The sequence below is a fragment of the Salvelinus alpinus genome, chromosome 8 (assembly GCF_045679555.1).
Source record: "Salvelinus alpinus chromosome 8, SLU_Salpinus.1, whole genome shotgun sequence".
NCBI classification, from domain to species: Eukaryota; Metazoa; Chordata; class Actinopteri; order Salmoniformes; family Salmonidae; genus Salvelinus; species Salvelinus alpinus.
This window is the reverse complement of record NC_092093.1, coordinates 70,398,130-70,417,997: the sequence shown is the minus strand read 5'-3', so window position 1 is coordinate 70,417,997 and position 19,868 is coordinate 70,398,130. Positions and strand designations below refer to the sequence as shown.

The window sequence follows — 19,868 nt, the reverse complement described above, 5'->3', positions numbered from 1 at the left end:
GGCTGGGTTAGATAGGTATCACGGCTGGGTTAGAAAGATCTCACGGTTGGGTTAGAAAGATCTCACGGCTGGGTTAGAGAGGTCTCACGGCTGGGTTAGAGAGGCCGGCGGCTGGGTTAGAGAGATCTCACGGCTGGGTTAGAGAGGGCTTACGGCTGGGTTAGAGAGGTCTCACGGCTGGGTTAGAGAGGCCGGCGGCTGGGTTAGAGAGATCTCACGGCTGGGTTATAAAATCTCACGGCTGGGTTAGAGAGGTCTCACGGCTGGGTTAGAAAGATCTCACGGCTGTGTTAGAGAGGCCTCACGGCTGGGTTAGAAAGATCTCACGGCTGGGTTAGAGAGGTCTCACGGCTGGATTAGAGAAGCCTCACGGCTGGGTTAGAGAGGCCTCACGGCTGGGTTAGAGAGGCCTCACGGCTGGGTTAGAGAGGTCTCACGGCTGGGTTAGAGATGCCGGCGGCTGGGTTAGAAAGATCTCCCGGCTGGGTTTGAGAGGCCGGCGGCTGGGTTAGAAAGATCTCACGGCTGGGTTAGAAAGATCTCACGGCTGGGTTAGATAGGTCTCACGGCTGGGTTAGAGAGGTTTCACGGCGGTGTTAGAGAGGCCTCACGGCTGGGTTAGAAAGATCTCACGGCTGGGTTAGAGAGGTCTCACGGCTGGGTTAGAGTGGCCGGCGGCTGGGTTAGAGATGTCTCACGGATGGGTTAGAGAGGTCTCACGGCTGGGTTAGAGATGCCGGCGGCTGGGTTAGAAAGATCTCACTGCTGGGTTTGAGAGGCCGGCGGCTGGGTTAGAAAGATCTCACGGCTGGGTTAGAAAGATCTCACGGCTGGGTTAGAGAAGTCTCACGGCTGGGTTAGAGTGGCCGGCGGCTGGGTTAGAGAGGCCGGCGGCTGGGTTAGATAGGTATCACGGCTGGGTTAGAAAGATCTCACGGTTGGGTTAGAAAGATCTCACGGCTGGGTTAGAGAGGTCTCACGGCTGGGTTAGAGAGGCCGGCGGCTGGGTTAGAGAGATCTCACGGCTGGGTTAGAGAGGGCTTACGGCTGGGTTAGAGAGGTCTCACGGCTGGGTTAGAGAGGCCGGCGGCTGGGTTAGAGAGATCTCACGGCTGGGTTATAAAATCTCACGGCTGGGTTAGAGAGGTCTCACGGCTGGGTTAGAAAGATCTCACGGCTGTGTTAGAGAGGCCTCACGGCTGGGTTAGAAAGATCTCACGGCTGGGTTAGAGAGGTCTCACGGCTGGATTAGAGAAGCCTCACGGCTGGGTTAGAGAGGCCTCACGGCTGGGTTAGAGAGGCCTCACGGCTGGGTTAGAGAGGTCTCACGGCTGGGTTAGAGATGCCGGCGGCTGGGTTAGAAAGATCTCACGGCTGGGTTTGAGAGGCCGGCGGCTGGGTTAGAAAGATCTCACGGCTGGGTTAGAAAGATCTCACGGCTGGGTTAGAGAGGTCTCACGGCTGGGTTAGAGTGGCCGGCGGCTGGGTTAGAGAGGTTTCACGGCTGGGTTAGAAAGATCTCACGGCTGGGTTAGAAAGATCTCACGGCTGGGTTAGAGAGGTCTCACGGCTGGGTTAGAGAGGCCGGCGGCTGGGCTAGAAAGATCTCACGGCTGGGTTAGAGAGGTCTCACGGCTGGGTTAGAGAGGTCTCACGGCTGGGTTAGAGAGGTCTCAAGGCTGGGTTAGAGAGGCCGGCGGCTGGTTTAGAGAGATCTCACGGCTGGGTTAGAGAGGCCGGCGGCTGGGTTAGAGAGGTCTCACGGCTGGGTTAGAAAGATCTCACGGCTGGGTTAGAGAGGTCTCACGGCTGGGTTAGAAAGATCTCACGGCTGGGTTAGAGAGGTCTCACGGCTGGGTTAGAGAGGTCTCACGGCTGGGTTAGAGATGTCTCACGGCTGGGTTAGAGAGGCCGGCGGCTGGTTTAGAGAGATCGCACGGCTGGGTTAGAGAGGCCGGCGGCTGGGTTAGAGAGGCCGGCGGCTGGGTTAGAGAGGTCTCACTGCTGGGTTAGAGAGGTCTCACTGCTGGGTTAGAGAGGTCTCACTGCTGGGTTAGAGAGGTCTCACGGCTGGGTTAGAGAGGCCGGCGGCTGGGTTAGAAAGATCTCACAGCTGGGTTAGAGAGGTCTCACGGCTGGGTTAGAGAGGTCTCACGGCTGGGTTAGAGAGGTCTCACGGCTGGGTTAGAGAGGTCTCACTGCTGGGTTAGAGAGGTCTCACGACTGGGTTAGAGAGGCAGGAAGTACAGGCTCAGGTTTCAACAGGTTTCCAGCTTCCCAAAGATGGCTATATGTTACAATGGTAATGAGACGACAGGACTGGGTTTACCCTTGAGATTATGACTTTCTAGTGTTGAGCATCGAAACATCGGATTGAAATCAGGCAGGGTGGTTGTTTTGCCATACCCCAGCATCTTCCTCCTACCTGTTTTGATTGAATAGTGTAATAACACTTTGTAGCTAAGGAGTGAGGGGCTATTCAACGGAACCATATCCTGTTGCACCACACTAAAAATAGCTTCCTGCGCCCCTCTGAAGCAAAGTTCCTGTTATGTGGGATCCTCTCTCTCTCTCGTTATTGGCAAGTGAAAAAGATAATAAACAAAAGGGAAATAAACAAAAAATGAACAGTAAACATTACACATTTTAAATGTCATATTATGGCTATATGCAAATAGTTCAAGTACAAAATGGAAAATAAATAAACATATATATAGGTTGTATTTACAATGGTGTTTGTTCTTCTCTGGTTTCCCGTTTCTTCTTGCAGGTCACAAATATTGCTGCTGTGATGGCACACTGTGGTATTTCACCCAATAGATATGGGAGTTTATCAAAATTTGATTTGTTATCGAATTCTCTCTCTCTTTCTGTCTCTCTCTCCCTCTATGAGCCTCTTCACACTAGACTTTTCATAACAATAGAGTCGGCTACACATATTACTCAAATGTAAACTTGTGTACTTACTACGTCTCGACTGATACCTCCAGAGGCAGAGCATTACACTCCCCCGATAGTTGCCTGCCTTGAAGCAGGGCAGTTTAAACACAATTGTCTCATTGAGCCAACACTCCTACAGTATAAATGGAAATAGCAGAGCAATGTTATTAAAAAAGCTGATATGTATAGACATTTTCCTAATATTTCAGACTTGTTTTATTGAGTTTTTACCTGAAAAATATCAGCCTGTTACATACTGAAATTATTTTAGTAGCTGCCGGCTGCACTTCCACGTAAAACTATGGAAGCCCATCCTCACCACCAAAGGTTGTAAAATGTAGATCATACAAATAGGAGAATTTTTAGGGCATTTTTTAACTATGGCCCAGAGTTTTTCCTGATCTGGTAGTTGGCTAACTTAACTAACTCCCAACCCTGGCTGTAGGGTAGGACATAGTAATGAATCAGCTTTATATGGGCTACGATAGGACCAGATCATTTTTCTTATTAGGTCATATGGTTAAAAAAAGAACTTCTGTAAAATCTCTTGGCCCTAGGGAGAACGAAAACATTCAATCCCTTTACACAGACAAAGAGACAACTGCGATTGGACAGTAAAACGAACAGGGCTGAGCTGGCTGTATGCAGGTTGAATCATGTAGGCCTTTGCATCTGTAATTAAAAATATACTCATACAGTATGTCATCACTATTGTGTTGATTGATTCATTCCAGTCAATAATGTTTGATTAAAAAGCCTAGGAGGCCTAGCCACCCGAAGTTTGATTAAAAAACAAATTTGATCACATTCACATTTTCTCAGAACACAAATAAATAGGCCTATTTTAAACTTGAAATACACATCTTAGGCTATGAAAACATTATGTTACGTTTCCCCAGGCCCAGATGGGATCAGAGCGCATAGGCTTCTCTAGGTTACCGGCAGCTGTGGTTGTTATCAAAATGAAGCCTGGTTTGTTTTCATTTTATAAGGTAGGCCTCCTGTACTTTAATATTCATATGAGAGGGTTAATTGTTCATTTTTAATAGGCTAACGTTTCTTGATGAAGATTGGCTGTTAGCAACTCTGTGCATTTGTCTTGAAATGAAATGTTCTACAGAGAAAATAAAGCAAAGATGTCATGTGAATTGAATTGAAGGTGAAGTAGATAATATACAAAAGTGAAATGAACAGTAAACATTACACTCACAGAAGTTCCAAAAGAATAAAGACATTTACAGATGTCACATTGTGTGTATATACAGTGTTGTAACGATGTGCAAATAGTTAAAGTACAAAAGGGAATATAAATATGGGTTGTATTTACAATGGTGTTTGTTCTTCACTGGTTGCCCTTTTCTTGTGGCAACAGGTCACAAACCTTGCTGCTGTGATGGCACACTGTGGTATGTCACGCGGAGGGAAATACAGTGGGGAGAACAAGTATTTGATACACTGCCGATTTTGCAGGTTTTCCTACTTACAAAGCATGTAGAGGTCTGTCATTTTTATCATAGGTACACTTCAACTGTGAGAGACGGAATCTAAAACAAAAATCCAGAAAATCACATTGTATGATTTTTAAGTAATTAATTTGCATTTTATTGCATGACATAAGTATTTGATCACCTACCAACCAGTAAGAATTCCGGCACTCACAGACCTGTTAGTTTTTCTTTAAGAAGCCCTCCTGTTCTCCACTCATTACCTGTATTAACTGCACCTGTTTGAACTCGTTACCTGTATAAAAGACACCTGTCCACACACTCAATCAAACAGACTCCAACCTCTCCACAATGGCCAAGACCAGAGAGCTGTGTAAGGACATCAGGGATAAATTGTAGACCTGTACAAGGCTGGGATGGGCTACAGGACAATAGCCAAGCAGCTTGGTGAGAAGGCAACAACTGTTGGCACAATTATTAGAAAATGGAAGAAGTTCAAGATGACGGTCAATCACCCTCGGTCTGGGGCTCCATGCAAGATCTCACCTCGTGGGGCATCAATGATCATGAGGAATGTGAGGGATCAGCCCAGAACTACACGGCAGGACCTGGTCAATGACCTGAAGAGAGCTGGGACCACAGTCTCAAAGAAAACCATTAGTAACACACTACGCCGTCATGGATTAAAATCCTGCAGCGCACGCAAGGTCCCCCTGCTCAAGCCAGCGCATGTCCAGGCCCGTCTGAAGTTTGCCAATGACCATCTGGATGATCCAGAGGAGGAATGGGAGAAGGTCATGTGGTCTGATGAGACAAAAATAGAGCTTTTTGCTCTAAACTCCACTCGCCGTGTTTGGAGGAATAGAAGGATGAGTACAACCCCAAGAACACCATCCCAACCGTGAAGCATGGAGGTGGAAACATCATTCTTTGGGGATGCTTTTCTGCAAAGGGGACAGGACGACTGCACCGTATTGAGGGGAGGATGGATGGGGCCATGTATCGCGAGATCTTGACCAACAACCTCCTTCCCTCAGTAAGAGCATTGAAGATGGGTCGTGGCTGGATCTTCCAGCATGACAACGACCCGAAACACACAGCCAGGGCAACTAAGGAGTGGCTCCGTAAGAAGCATCTCAAGGTCCTGGAGTGGCCTAGCCAGTCTCCAGACCTGAACCCAATAGAAAATCTTTGGAGGGAGCCGAAAGTCCGTATTGCCCAGCGACAGCCCCGAAACCTGAAGGATCTGGAGAAGGTCTGTATGGAGGAGTGGGCCAAAATCCCTGCTGCAGTGTGTGCAAACCTGGTCAAGAACTACAGGAAACGTATGATCTCTGTAATTGCAAACTAAGGTTTCTGTACCAAATATTCAGTTCTGCTTTTCTGATGTATCAAATACTTATGTCATGCAATAAAATGCAAATTAATTACTTAAAAATCATACAATGTGATTTTCTGGATTTTTGTTTTAGATTCCTTCTCTCACAGTTGAAGTGTACCTATGATAAAAATTACAGACCTCTACATGCTTTGTAAGTAGGAAAACCTGCAAAATTGTCAGTGTATCAAATACTTGTTCTCCCCACTGTATGTGTCTCTAATATGGTCATACATTTGGCAGAAGGTTAGGAAGTGCAGCTCAGTTTCCACTTCATTTTGTGGGCAGTGTGCACAAAGCCTGTCTTTTATTGAGAGCCAGGTCTGCCTTCGGCAGCCTTTCTCAATAGCAAGGCTATGCTCACTGAGTCTGTACATAGTCAACACTTTCCTTATGTTTGGGTCAGTCACAGTGGTCAGGTATTCTGCCACTGTACCCTATGTTTAGGGCCAAATAGCATTCTAGTTTGATGTGTTTTTTCGTAAATTCTTTCCAATGTGTCAAGTAATTATCTTCATGTTTTCTCATGATTTGGTTGGGTCTAATTGTTTTGCTGTTCTGGGGCTCTGTGGGGTCTGTTTGTGTTTGTGAACAGAGCCGGTGATGGCTTTGTTATGGAAGGTTTGGGAATCGCTCCCTTTTAGGTGGTTGTAGAATTTAACGGCTCTTTTCTGGATTTTGATAATTATCGGGTATCGGTCTAATTCTGCTCTGCATGCATTATTTGGTGTTTTACGTTGTACACTGAGGATTTTTTTGCAGAATCTCAATTTGGTGTTTGTCCCATTTTGTGAATTCTTGGTTGGTGGGTGAACCTCAGACCTCACAACCATAAAGGGAAATGTGTTCTATTACTGATTCAAGTATTTTTAGCCAGATCCTAATTGGTATGTCTAATTTTATGTTCCTTTTGATGGCATAGAATGCCCTTCTTGCCTTGTCTCTCAGATTGTTCACAGCTTTGTGGAAGTGACCTGTGGCCCAATGACAATCGCTGAATGTCATTACACTTTTTGGTGTTTTGTAACAGCTGTTTCTTTCCATTCATCAAATGGTGCGAGTGCACAGTGCTCTGTTTGGATGCTCAAATTATTTTGGTGTGGACGGGCATGCACAGGTAGCCTACTTTTTTCAGTGATTTGTAACACATAACTGATTGTGTTCATGCCAAATTAAAAGTTAATACAAAATAAATTATCTTTAAATGACATGTCTTTTCTATTAGGCCCATACGTGTTTTGGACTGGGCCTAATAGTAAAGACGTTATTTAACGGTAAAAACATGTTTATAACCAAATTAAAATGAGACGAATGTCACGGTTATAATTCACACTCTGGTGTTAGGTGTTACGAAATACAGAACAACAAGCCCCAGAACCCATTGCTGTTAGGTCTGACTCTGATAACTCTCAAAAGTCCACTTGGGTTCTCCCACCTTACCGGAGACAAAAACTTAGACCTGTTATCTGTGGCACTAAAGCTCTCTCACTCACTCACTCTCTCTCTCACTCTTCACTCACTCTCTCACTCTCTCACTCTCTCGTTCTCCCTCTCACCTTATTTCTGTTGCTCCCTCCCTCCCTCCCCTCCATCTCTGTGCATGTCACAAATATTAGTCACAAATATTATCTAAATGATTCCTCATTCACTAAGTCAAATATAGGTTACTTTCTGGCCTGGTCCCATTGAGATATGAAAGAGTCATTCATGACTCACGGTAATTGATAGCTTTGAATGTGTCTGTCTCTGTGTGTGTCATATCATGGGCAGCCAGATATGATACAAGATAGAATCATGGTAATTTGCAAGTTCACCTTTTCACATTTTCCACTTGTTTGATTGTGATAAAAAAACATGTCTGACCCCCTCCCCCTTAATCAATCATGAAACTCTATATGAACCGAAAGACCCATTATAGCTTTGTCTGATTGTTGTAGTTGTTAAGAAATGTCTCTCCTGTAATTGACCATTGACAGACAGCTTCATGGTGAGTGGTGACTGAGCCATAGAGAATGTTCTGGTCAAGCTGACGGAGATATAGCTGATTGTTAAGAAGGGAGAGGTAGAGGGGGATAAGGAAGGAGGGAGTGGTTGAGGGGAGATAAGGAAGGAGGGAGAGCTAGTGGGGATAACGAGGGAGGGAGTGGTAGAGGGGGATAATGAATTTATTTTACTAGGCAAGTCAGTTAAGAACAAATTCTTATTTTCAATGATGGCCTAGGAACAGTGGGTTAACTGCCTTGTTCAGGGGCAGAACGGCAGATTTTTACTTTGTTAGCTCGGGGATTTGATCTTGCAACCTTTCGGTTACTAGTCCAACGCTCTAACCACTAGGCTACCTGCCACCCCATAATGAAGGAGGGAGTGGTAGAGGGGGATAATGAAGGAGGGAGAGGTAGCGGGGGATAATGAAGGAGGGAGAGGTAGAGGGGATAAGGAAGGAGCTAGAGGGGGATAAGTAAGGCGGGAGAGGTAGAGGGGGATAAGGAAGGAGGGAGAGGTAGTGGGGGATAAGGAAGGAGGTAGAGGGGATAAGGAAGGAGGTAGAGGGGATAAGGAAGGAGGAAGAGGTAGAGGGGGATGAGGAAGGATGGAGAAGTAGAGGGGGATAAGGAAGGAAGGAAGGATGGAGAGGGGGATAAGGAAGGAGGGAGAGGTAGAGGGGGATAATGAAGGAGGGACAGGTAGAGGGGATAAGGAAGGAGGGAGAGGTAGAGGGGGATAATTGGGGTTAAGTTCACAAACTCTCATGTACCAACCAGGCCTACAGTGATGGAATGTTCCACAGAAACAGTTAGGACGTATGTTCTGTTATTTTTGCCTGAGTAGTCAAGAGTTAGTTTCAGTGTGTGTGTGATCTCACATCTGCCCCCCCCCCCCCCCCTCATCTCTTGCTCCCACGCACACACACAAAGGAAAGGTGACAAGTTAAGGAGGATATTTAATCGGGACTCGAAAAGAGTAGATTGGAATGTGTGTGTGTTCCGGGAGAAGGGCGTTGTACACCTGGAGACCACATGTAGCCCCCCACACACACACCACTATGGACGTTGCGAGTGGAAAAGTCTTCAGTCATGAAAGTGAAGGGTGGTGGTGCTCATTAGGACGTTATTTATGAGAGCTCCACTACTTGATCACCTCCAGACACACTCATACAGCACAGTCAGCCCAATACTATACACACACACGCGCACAAACACACACACGCACACACAGGGACAGGAACAGACATGCTCTCTCTCTCACACACACACACACACACACACACACACACACACACACACACACACACACACACACACACACACACACACACACACACACACACACACACACACACACACACACACACACACACACACACACACACACACACACACACACACACACACACACACACACACACACACACACACACACACACTCACACACACTCACACACACACACACACACACTCACACACACTCACACACACACACACCATCGACAGAAGAATAACTCAGTCTAGGGAAAGGGGTGCCCCCAAGAAAAACTGCTGACATTAACAGTCTAGTTGTCAGTGTGAAAGCTCTGCCTTTCTCTGTTGATGGAAACTTTGTCTTGTTTTGCACCTGGTTTTATTTGTGTTTTATTTACGAACTGCTTGGAAAATGAACCCCCACTCCTTTCCCAAATTAGTCCAATTACACACACACACTCGCCGAGGAAGTTTTACAGGCAATTTCCTCCTTACAAGGGTAGCATGTTTGTCTGATAAACCAGGGTGGAAACAAAGTGGAAATAGAGAGACTGAATCTCTCCCTCTCACCCAATTTGAGGCTGTTTTATCTGGCTGTTTTTATTAGATTGGAGCTGTTTTCACAGTAAAATTAGCATATTTAGACATTCAAACGTAACAGATACTTTAGGTTTTAACAAGGTGTCTAGTTGGCACAACTTAGAGGGCTCTATTCAATTAGATCCGCTTTAGCCGACTTTTGCATAGTGGTTGTTTTGGCGTTGGAGGTGGAACTGCGTTAGAGCTGTCAAATCCACAAGCGGTTCCTGGCATTGTACTTAAAGTGGACATTGCCATTGGCTGCACGGAGTCACATTAACCTTCTACGGCACACATTTAGGTTTTTCCATATTTTTGGAAGGTTTTGGCACTATGATAATGTATCAATAATAATACAAATAAAACATTTACCCCCACCCAGAATGTTTTTTGTTGCCTCTGAAAATATGATATTTTCATATTTTCAGAACATTTATGAAGTGAAACATAGTAGAAACAAGCACTATTTTCATGAGAAAATAAAAGTTGGGCTTATTTTTTTACTGCCTCTCAAACCTGATTCTGTGGTCCATTCTTCCTAGCTGTCACTGTTCTCAAGCTCACTGTCCTCACTATCAGAGGGTAACTGCCCGATTAGGCTCCTTTCACTCATAGAATGTCCCTGTATCCATTGCCTGTGAATGTCAGTGGATATGTTGGCAAAAACATTAACCACGGCCATAATTTTACAACAAATTACATGTCTATAATGAGCATGATATTGCCCTGAAAAGTAGACTGGATGCAAAAACAAAAAACGTTGCTTAACTGCACAATGTTGCCCTGAGACAACAAATAGTAAATACTATTTTTGGAATATATACAGTGGGGAGAACAAGTATTTGATACACTGCCGATTTTGCAGGTTTTCCTACTTACAAAGCATGTAGAGGTCTGTAATTTTTATCATAGGTACACTTCAACTGTGAGAGACGGAATCTAAAACAAAAATCACATTGTATGATTTTTAAGTAATGAATTTGCATTTTATTGCATGACATAAGTATTTGATCACCTACCAACCAGTAAGAATTCCGGCTCTCACAGACCTGTTAGTTTTTCTTTAAGAAGCCCTCCTGTTCTCCACTCATTACCTGTATTAACTGCACCTGTTTGAACTCGTTACCTGTATAAAAGACACCTGTCCACACACTCAATCAGACAGACTCCAACCTCTCCACAATGGCCAAGACCAGAGAGCTGTGTAAGGACATCAGGGATAAAATTGTAGACCTGCACAAGGCTGGGATGGGCTACAAGACAATAGGCAAGCAGCTTGGTGAGAAGGCAACAACTGTTGGCGCAATTATTAGAAAATGGAAGAAGTTGAAGATGACGGTCAATCACCCTCGGTCTGGGGCTCCATGCAAGATCTCACCTCGTGGGGCATCAATGATCATGAGGAAGGTGAGGGATCAGCCCAGAACTACACGGCAGGACCTGGTCAATGACCTGAAGAGAGCTGGGACCACAGTCTCAAACAAAACCATTAGTAACACACTACGCCGTCATGGATTAAAATCCTGCAGCGCACGCAAGGTCCCCCTGCTCAAGCCAGCGCATGTCCAGGCCCGTCTGAAGTTTGCCAATGACCATCTGGATGATCCAGAGGAGGAATGGGAGAAGGTCATGTGGTCTGATGAGACAAAAATAGAGCTTTTTGGTCTAAACTCCACTCGCCGTGTTTGGAGGAAGAAGAAGGATGAGTACAACCCCAAGAACACCATCCCAACCATGAAGCATGGAGGTGGAAACATTATTCTTTGGGGATGCTTTTCTGCAAAGGGGACAGGACGACTGCACCGTATTGAGGGGAGGATGGATGGGGCCATGTATCGCGAGATCTTGGCCAACAACCTCCTTCCCTCAGTAAGAGCATTGAAGATGGGTCGTGGCTGGGTCTTCCAGCATGACAACGACCCGAAACACACAGCCAGTGCAACTAAGGAGTGGCTCCGTAAGAAGCATCTCAAGGTCCTGGAGTGGCCTAGCCAGTCTCCAGACCTGAACCCAATAGAAAATCTTTGGAGGGAGCTGAAAGTCTGTGTTGCCCAGCGACAGCCCCGAAACATGAAGGATCTGGAGAAGGTCTGTATGGAGGAGTGGGCCAAAATCCCTGCTGCAGTGTGTGCAAACCTGGTCAAGAACTACAGGAAACGTATGATCTCTGTAATTGTAAACAAAGGTTTCTGTACCAAATATTAAGTTCTGCTTTTCTGATGTATCAAATACTTATGTCATGCAATAAAATGCAAATTAATTACTTAAAAATCATACAATGTGATTTTCTGGATTTTTGTTTTAGATTCCGTCTCTCACAGTTGAAGTGTACCTATGATAAAAATTACAGACCTCTACATGCTTTGTAAGTAGGAAAACCTGCAAAATCGTCAGTGTATCAAATACTTATTCTCCCCACTGTATATTTTTTAAATACGTTGAAAACCTATCAAATATGGTTCTTAGAAGGTTCCTACACCAGCACATATTTTTTTATCGTCAAGTTATCTCTATTTAAACATTCAAAAAATGAAATGTATCTTACCCTTTGCTCACACCATGCGCTCACGTCGCTCTGCTTCCTGAAAGAAGGTCCCTTCCCCATTTGATTATATATATACCAACTTCTGCACTTTATTTAATTTTATTTACAGACATGTCATCACATATTGTCATGTCAGGGGCAAAAGGGATTTCTGTTGTCTGAGGGCAACGATGTTTAGTAGAGGGTTAAGAAAAATCCCATGCAGACTTGTTTACAAATTCGAGCACTGGAATGTGAGATGTAATCTACACCTCGATTAGGCTGATAGAAATCCTCATTATTTAGTTTAATGATTTTCAATTTGAGCGTCATTATTTCTATAGAGCCTACACGTCGTTCTGGACTTCTAACACCAGTGGGACGAGTTTGGATTTGTGACCATGATCAAGAGCAGAGGCTCACCGATTTGACAGCTCCAGCACAGTTACACCTCCGACACCGCCAAAACATCAGCTGTGCGGGTGTCGGCTATCTGTTTGAATCTAGGCCTTAACCTCTTGACCTGGCCTATCCAGTATGATAACATCTAACCTTAATGGATTTGGGTCACGGTTTTATAATGGAAAATAAAGCAGACATTCTGACATTTGTTATGTTTTTTACCTCGATTGGACAAAATACCTATTCTGGCATTCTAGAGTATTTTAGTAGAAATAACAGAAATAAAATGTAATAGTATCACAAACCGTATACCCTGTAGGTATTTATAACTGTTAGGCTTCTGTGTATAGCAAGAGAGAGAGAAAAGGAGAGAGGCAGCTAGCATTATGGCTTCGGGCACTGTAGGTTCAGGCTAGTCCAAATAACCACAGTTTCTCCTGGTGTTTCCGTTCAGTGTAGAAAGTAACTCTTGCTTTTCCAGCTGTGTCTGTCCGACTGCCAGTCTGCCTCACCCCCGGTCTGCCTCACCCCCGGTCTGCCTCACCCCCGGTCTGCCTCACCCCCGGTCTGCCTCACCCCCGGTCTGCCTCAACCCTGGTCTGCCTCACCCCTGGTCTGCCTCACCCTTGGTCTGCCTCACCCCTGGTCTGCCTCACCCCTGGTCTGCCTCACCCCTGGTCTGCCTCACCCTTGGTCTGCCTCACCCCTGGTCTGCCTCACCCCTGGTCTGTTATGTATGGAGATCCCATGTTCTCTTTATATTTATAGCAAGGCCACGCTCTCCACACACACTCACTCTCAACCCTTCTCCACTGCTCCCTCTGCCCTCCTCACATCTCCTTATTTCTCATCTCTCCTCTCTACTTTCCATAATCCTCTATCTTTCCCACTCTCCTCTAACTTTGTTTTTTGTGTGGAGACCTTCCCTCTCATAAATATGGGTTGTATTTACAATGGTGTTTGTTCTTCACTGGTTGCCCTTTTCTTGTGGCAACAGAGCACGAATCTTGCTGCTGTGATTGCACACTGTGGTATTTCACCCAATAGATATGTGAGTTTATCAAAATTGAATTTGTTTTTTAATTCTTTATGTGTCTGTGTAATCTGAGGGAAATATATGTCTCTAATATGGTCATACATTTGAAGTAGGAAGTGCAGCTCAGTTTCCACCTCATTTTGTGGGCAGTGTGCACATAGCCTGTCTTCTGTTGAGAGCCAGGTCTGACCTTTCTCAATCCTTAATTTTGGGACATTTACAGTGGTCAGGTATTCTGCCACAATGTACTCTCTGTTTAGGGCCAAAAAGCCTTCTAGTTTGCGCAGTTTTTTTTCAATGTGTAAGGTAATTATCTTTTTGTTTTCTCATGATTTGGTTGGGTCTTATTGTGTTGCTGTCCTGGGGCTCTGTGGGGTCTGTTTGTGAACAGAGCCCCAGGACCAGCTTGCTTAGGGGACTCTTCTCCATGTTAATCTCTCTATAGGTGATGGTTTTGTAATGGAAGGTTTGGGAATCGCTTCCTTTTAGGTGGTTGTAGAATTTAAAGGCTCTTTTCTGGAGGTATTGGCTTAATTCTGCTCTGCATGCATTATTTGGTGTTTTATGTTTAATTTGATGTTTGGCCCATTTTGTGAATTCTTGGTTGGTAAGCGGACCCCAGACCTCACAACCCTAAATGACAATGGGTTGTATAACTGATTCAAGTATTTTTAGCCAGATCCTAATTGGTATGTCAAATTTTATGTTCCTTTTGATGGCATAGAATGCCCTTCTTGCCTTGTCTCTCAGATCGTTCACAGCTTTGTGGAAGTTACCTGTGGCGCTGATGTTAAGGCCGAGGTATGTATAGTTTTTTGTGTGCTCTAGGGCAACGGTGTCTAGATGGAATTTGTATTTGTGGTCCTGGCAACTGGACCTTTTTTGGAATACCATTATTTTTGTCTTACTGAGATTTACTGTCAGGGCCCAGGTCTGACAGAATCTGTGCAGAAGATCTAAGTGCTGCTGTTGGCCCTCCTTAGTTGGGGACAGAAGCACCAAATCATCATCAAACAGTAGACATTTGACTTCAGATTCTAGTTGGGTGAGGCTGGGTGTTGCAGACTGTTCTGGTGCCCTCGCCAATTTGTTGACATGTTTCACCCCACGGCCCTGTGGAAAGAAATGTGTGTGTTTTTGCCAATTTTAACCGCACACTTGTTGTTTGTGTTCATGGATTTTATAATGTTGTATGTTTCTCCCCCAACACCACGTTCCATCAGTTTGTATAGCAGAGCATGAGAAGACTTTGCCTTTGTTTTGGATGGTTTGTTTGTCAATTAGGGTGTGCAGTGTGAATATGTGGTCTGTCATAAGGTAATTTGGTAAAAAGCCAATTTGACATTTGCTCAGTACATTGTTTTCACTGAGGAAATGTACGAGTCTGCTGTTAATGATAATACAGAGGATTTCCCCACGGTTGCTGTTGACGCGTATCCCACGGTAGTTATTCTGGATTGGGGTGATCAGTCCTTGGTTCCAAATATTGGGGAAGATGCCAGAGCTAAGGATGATAAAGAGTTTAAGTATAGCCAATTGGAATTTGTGGTCTGTATATTTTATCATTTCATTTAGGATACCATCAACACCACAGGCCTTTTTGGGTTGGAGGGTTTGTATTTTGTCCTATAGGTCCTTCAATATAATTGGAGAATCCAGTGGGTTCTGGTAGATTTGAATAGTTGATTCTAAGATTTGTATTTGATCATTTATATGTTTTTTCTGTTTGTTCTTTGTTATAGGGACAAAAATATTGGATTTTGGTGGTTAGATTCTATTACATTGAGCTGATTTCTGACGTGCTGTTCCTTCTTTTTCCGTGGTGTATATTGTTTTAGTGATTCACCGTAGTTAAGGCGTAGGCTCAGGTCTTCTGGGTCTCCATGTTTTTGGTTGGATACGTTTCTGAATTTCTTTCTTAGGTTTTTGCATTCTTCATCAAACCATTTGTCATTGTTGTAAATGTTCTTAGGTTGTCTGCTTGACATTTTTAGATATGATAGGGAAGCTGAAAGGTCAAATGTACTGTTGAGGCTTTTTACTGCCAAGTTTACACCTTCACTATTACAGTGAAATGTTTTGTCCAGGAAGTTCTCTAAAAGGGATTGAATTTGTTGTTGCCTAATTGTTTTTTGTTAGGTTTCTACACTACTTTCCTTCCATCTATAGCATGTCTTAATAGTGTGTAGTTCCTTTAGATTTGATGCCTCATGATTGAGTGTTGCTCTGTTCAGGTGGACTGTGATTTTGCTGTGATCTGATAGGGATGTTAGTGGCCTGACTGTGAAAGCTTTGAGAGAGTCTGGGTTGAGGTCAGTAATAAAGTAATCTACAGTACTACTGCCAAGGGCTGAGCTGTAGGTGTACCTATCATAGGAGTCTCCTCGAAGGCTACCATTGACTATCAACAGACCCAGCGTGCAACAGGACTGTAGAAGTTGTGACCCATTTTTGTTGGTTGTTTTGTCATAGTTTTGTCTAGAAGGGGCATATTTGGGAGGGAATGCTGTCACCTCCAGGTAGGTGGTTGTCCCCCTGTGTGCTGAGAGTGTCAGGTTCTTGTCCAGTTCTGGCATTTAGGTCGCCACAGACTAGTACATGTTCCTGGGTCTGGAAATGGTTGATCTCCCCCTCTAGGATGGAGAAGCTGTCATCGTTAAAGTATGGGGATTCTATTGGGGGTATATAGGTCGCACACATGAGGACATTTTTCTCTGTTGAGATAATTTCCTTATTCATTTCTTGCCAGATGTAAAATGTTCCTATTTTGCCTAATATAATAGAGTGGGTTAGGTCTGCTCTATACCAAATTAGCATACCTCTGAGTCTCTTCCCTGTTTCCCACCTGGTAGTTTGATGGATAGGACTACCAGCTCTCTGTAACCTAGAGGGCAACCAGTGTGTCCATCTCCTCTAAACCATGTTTCTTGTAGGATGACAATGTCTGTATTTCCAATTTCTTTGGTGAAGTCCAGGTTCCTGCTCTTTAGGCCAAAAGCAGGTGACCTCAGACCTTGTATATTCCAGGATGAGATAGTAAAAGCTTTGTGTTCCATAGTGTCTAGTGTTGTTTTCATGTGGTTTTTCCCCAGACCTTTACAGTAGGTGTGAGTCTCTCTCTCTCTCTCTCTCTCTCTCTCTCTCTCTCTCTCTCTCTCTCTCTCTCTCTCTCTCTCTCTCTCTCTCTCTCTCTCTCTCTCTCTCTCTCTCTCTCTGCAGAGCAAGAGTGGTTAAGTGAGCGTCTGTAAGTCATTACTCCATCTAATGTCTGACTGACACACACAGAGAGATCCAAGACAGCCATCTACTAAAATATAATCCAAGTTTCAGACATATAGCAGGTTTCAGCATGTAAATCATACAGCAGACCTAGACAGGAGATATACGATATGACACACATACTAATAAATCTGATATACGTCTTTGTGCACATACAGCTCAGTGTTGGTCATGGTTATATGATAAGTATCCTCTTTAGACATCAACCACAGTATGATAATAGGATTATGAACTTGTGTGTTATCAGCAGAGGGGAGAAGGGGTAAGTCCATACAGGTAGACAACTTTAGACCAGTAAAACTCCACTGTTAAACTGTAACTCTGCACCCACAGTGACACCGATACCACACTCCAGTGTGGTTAAACTGACACAAAGAAAAAAACACTCTCCTTCAATCACACACATGGACTCAGGGGCCCAGGGCTGCTGCTCCACTGTGTTATCCCAGGTGCTCTTTATAGCAAGACATACTCACCCCTTCACCCCCTGCTCCTCTCTCCCTCTCCTCACCTCTCCTTCCACACTCGCCCCTTCACCCCCTGCTCCTCTCTCCCTCTCCTCACCTCTCCTTCCACACTCGCCCCTTCACCCCCTGCTCCTCTTTCCCTCTCCTCACCTCTCCTTCCACACTCGCCCCTTCACCCCCTGCTCCTCTCTCCCTCTCCTCACCTCTACTTCCACACTCGCCCCTTCACCCCCTGCTCCTCTCTCCCTCTCCTCACCTCTCCTTCCACACTCACCCCTTCACCCCCTGCTCCTCTCTCCCTCTCCTCACCTCTCCTTCCATACTCGCCCCTTCACCCCCTGCTCCTCTCTCCCTCTCCTCACCTCTCCTTCCATACTCACCCCTTCACCCCCTGCTCCTCTCTCCCTCTCCTTACCTCTCCTTCCACACTCACCCCTTCACCCCCTGCTCCTCTCTCCCTCTCCTCACCTCTCCTTCCATACTCACCCCTTCACCCCCTGCTCCTCTCTCCCTCTCCTCACCTCTCCTTCCACACTCACCCCTTCACCCCCTGCTCCTCTCTCCCTCTCCTCACCTCTCCTTCCACACTCACCCCTTCACCCCCTGCTCCTCTCTCCCTCTCCTCACCTCTCCTTCCACACTCGCCCCTTCACCCCCTGCTCCTCTCTCCCTCTCCTCACCTCTCCTTCCATACTCACCCCTTCACCCTCTGCTCCTCTCTCCCTCTCCTCACCTCTCCTTCCACACTCACCCCTTCACCCCCTGCTCCTCTCTCCCTCTCCTCACCTCTCCTTCCATACTCACCCCTTCACCCCCTGCTCCTCTCTCCCTCTCCTCACCTCTCCTTCCATACTCACCCCTTCACCCCCTGCTCCTCTCTCCCTCTCCTCACCTCTCCTTCCACACTCACCCCTTCACCCCCTGCTCCTCTCTCCCTCTCCTCACCTCTCCTTCCACACTCACCCCTTCACCCCCTGCTCCTCTCTCCCTCTCCTTACCTCTCCTTCCACACTCACCCCTTCACCCCCTGCTCCTCTCTCCCTCTCCTCACCTCTCCTTCCACACTCGCCCCTTCACCCCCTGCTCCTCTCTCCCTCTCCTCACCTCTCCTTCCATACTCACCCCTTCACCCCCTGCTCCTCTCTCCCTCTCCTTACCTCTCCTTCCACACTCACCCCTTCACCCCCTGCTCCTCTTTCCCTCTCCTCATCTCTCCTTCCACACTCGCCCCTTCACCCCCTGCTCCTCTCTCCCTCTCCTCATCTCTCCTTCCACACTCACCCCTTCACCCCCTGCTCCTCTTTCCCTCTCCTCATCTCTCCTTCCACACTCGCCCCTTCACCCCCTGCTCCTCTCTCCCTCTCCTCACCTCTCCTTCCACACTCACCCCTTCACCCCCTGCTCCTCTCTCCCTCTCCTCACCTCTCCTTCCACACTCACCCCTTCACCCCCTGCTCCTCTCTCCCTCTCCTCACCTCTCCTTCCATACTCACCCCTTCACCCCCTGCTCCTCTCTCCCTCTCCTCACCTCTCCTTCCACACTCACCCCTTCACCCCCTGCTCCTCTTTCCCTCTCCTCACCTCTCCTTCCACACTCACCCCTTCACCCCCTGCTCCTCTCTCCCTCTCCTCACCTCTCCTTCCACACTCACCCCTGCCTCCTCTCCTCACCTCTCCTTCTCATCTCCCCTCTTTGCCTGCTATCCCATACTTTACTGTTCCTACCTTACTCCACCAGTCACATTTTCTCCTCCCCCATCTCTTCTCCTCTCTCTCTCTCCCTCTCTCCCCCTCTCTCCTACCTAAAGACCACACATCAAAAGAGGAGCCAGGGTATGAGTTACTAATCAGTATATGACGGGTACTTGGAGTTATTTTCCAAATTAATTTATGGCATAATCTAGGGAGATTTAGGTCAGTCGCCAAGGCCAGGAGATAAAGAGAGGGAGAGAAAGAAAGAGACAGAGAGAATGAGAATGACAAAGACAGAGACAGAAAAGGAGATTAAGAGAAAGGGAGGAGAGAAGAGATATAGTGGGAAAGAGGAAGAGAAGAGTCTTGAGACTCAGGTGTGTTGTAGTTCGACTATCATGAATATGCATTGTTTTTCTCTCTAGCAATATGGGGCATTACATGCTAAAGATAGATGTTGAATGAATACATTGGAGTTAGAGTTGAAAGTGATGGCATCTTCCTTTGAAGGGAAACATAGCATCAAAGGCATCGCTGATTACGTCGGCTGGGCCGGACTGGAATGTATATTTTGCAGGGAGACAAACTGGGACTGGAATGTATATTTAGCAGGGAGACAAACTTGGACTGGAATGTATATTTAGCAGGGAGACAAACTGGGACTGGAATGTATATTTAGCAGGGAGACAAACTGGGACTGGAATGTATATTTAGCAGGGAGACAAACTGGGACTGGAATGTATATTTAGCAGGGAGACAAACTGGGACTGGAATGTATATTTAGCAGGGAGACAAACTGGGACTGGAATGTATATTTAGCAGGGAGACAAACTGGGACTGGAATGTATATTTAGCAGGGAGACAAACTGGGACTGGAATGTATATTT

General features: G+C 45.9%; 1 protein-coding gene across 5 annotated transcripts in view; it reads left to right on the top strand.

Annotated features, from left to right (window-relative positions):
* Positions 1-19,868, top strand: part of sema5a (sema domain, seven thrombospondin repeats (type 1 and type 1-like), transmembrane domain (TM) and short cytoplasmic domain, (semaphorin) 5A) — a 202,594-nt gene that overhangs the window by 16,736 nt on the left and 165,990 nt on the right. The window contains exon 1 of one of the 5 annotated variants that reach the window (XM_071414899.1): positions 14,292-14,344. The exons of the other annotated variants lie outside the window; for them this stretch is intronic. The gene's annotated coding sequence lies outside the window, so the exon portion shown is untranslated. Of the gene's footprint in view, positions 1-14,291; positions 14,345-19,868 lie in introns of those variants that run through there. 5 annotated transcript variants of the gene reach the window in all.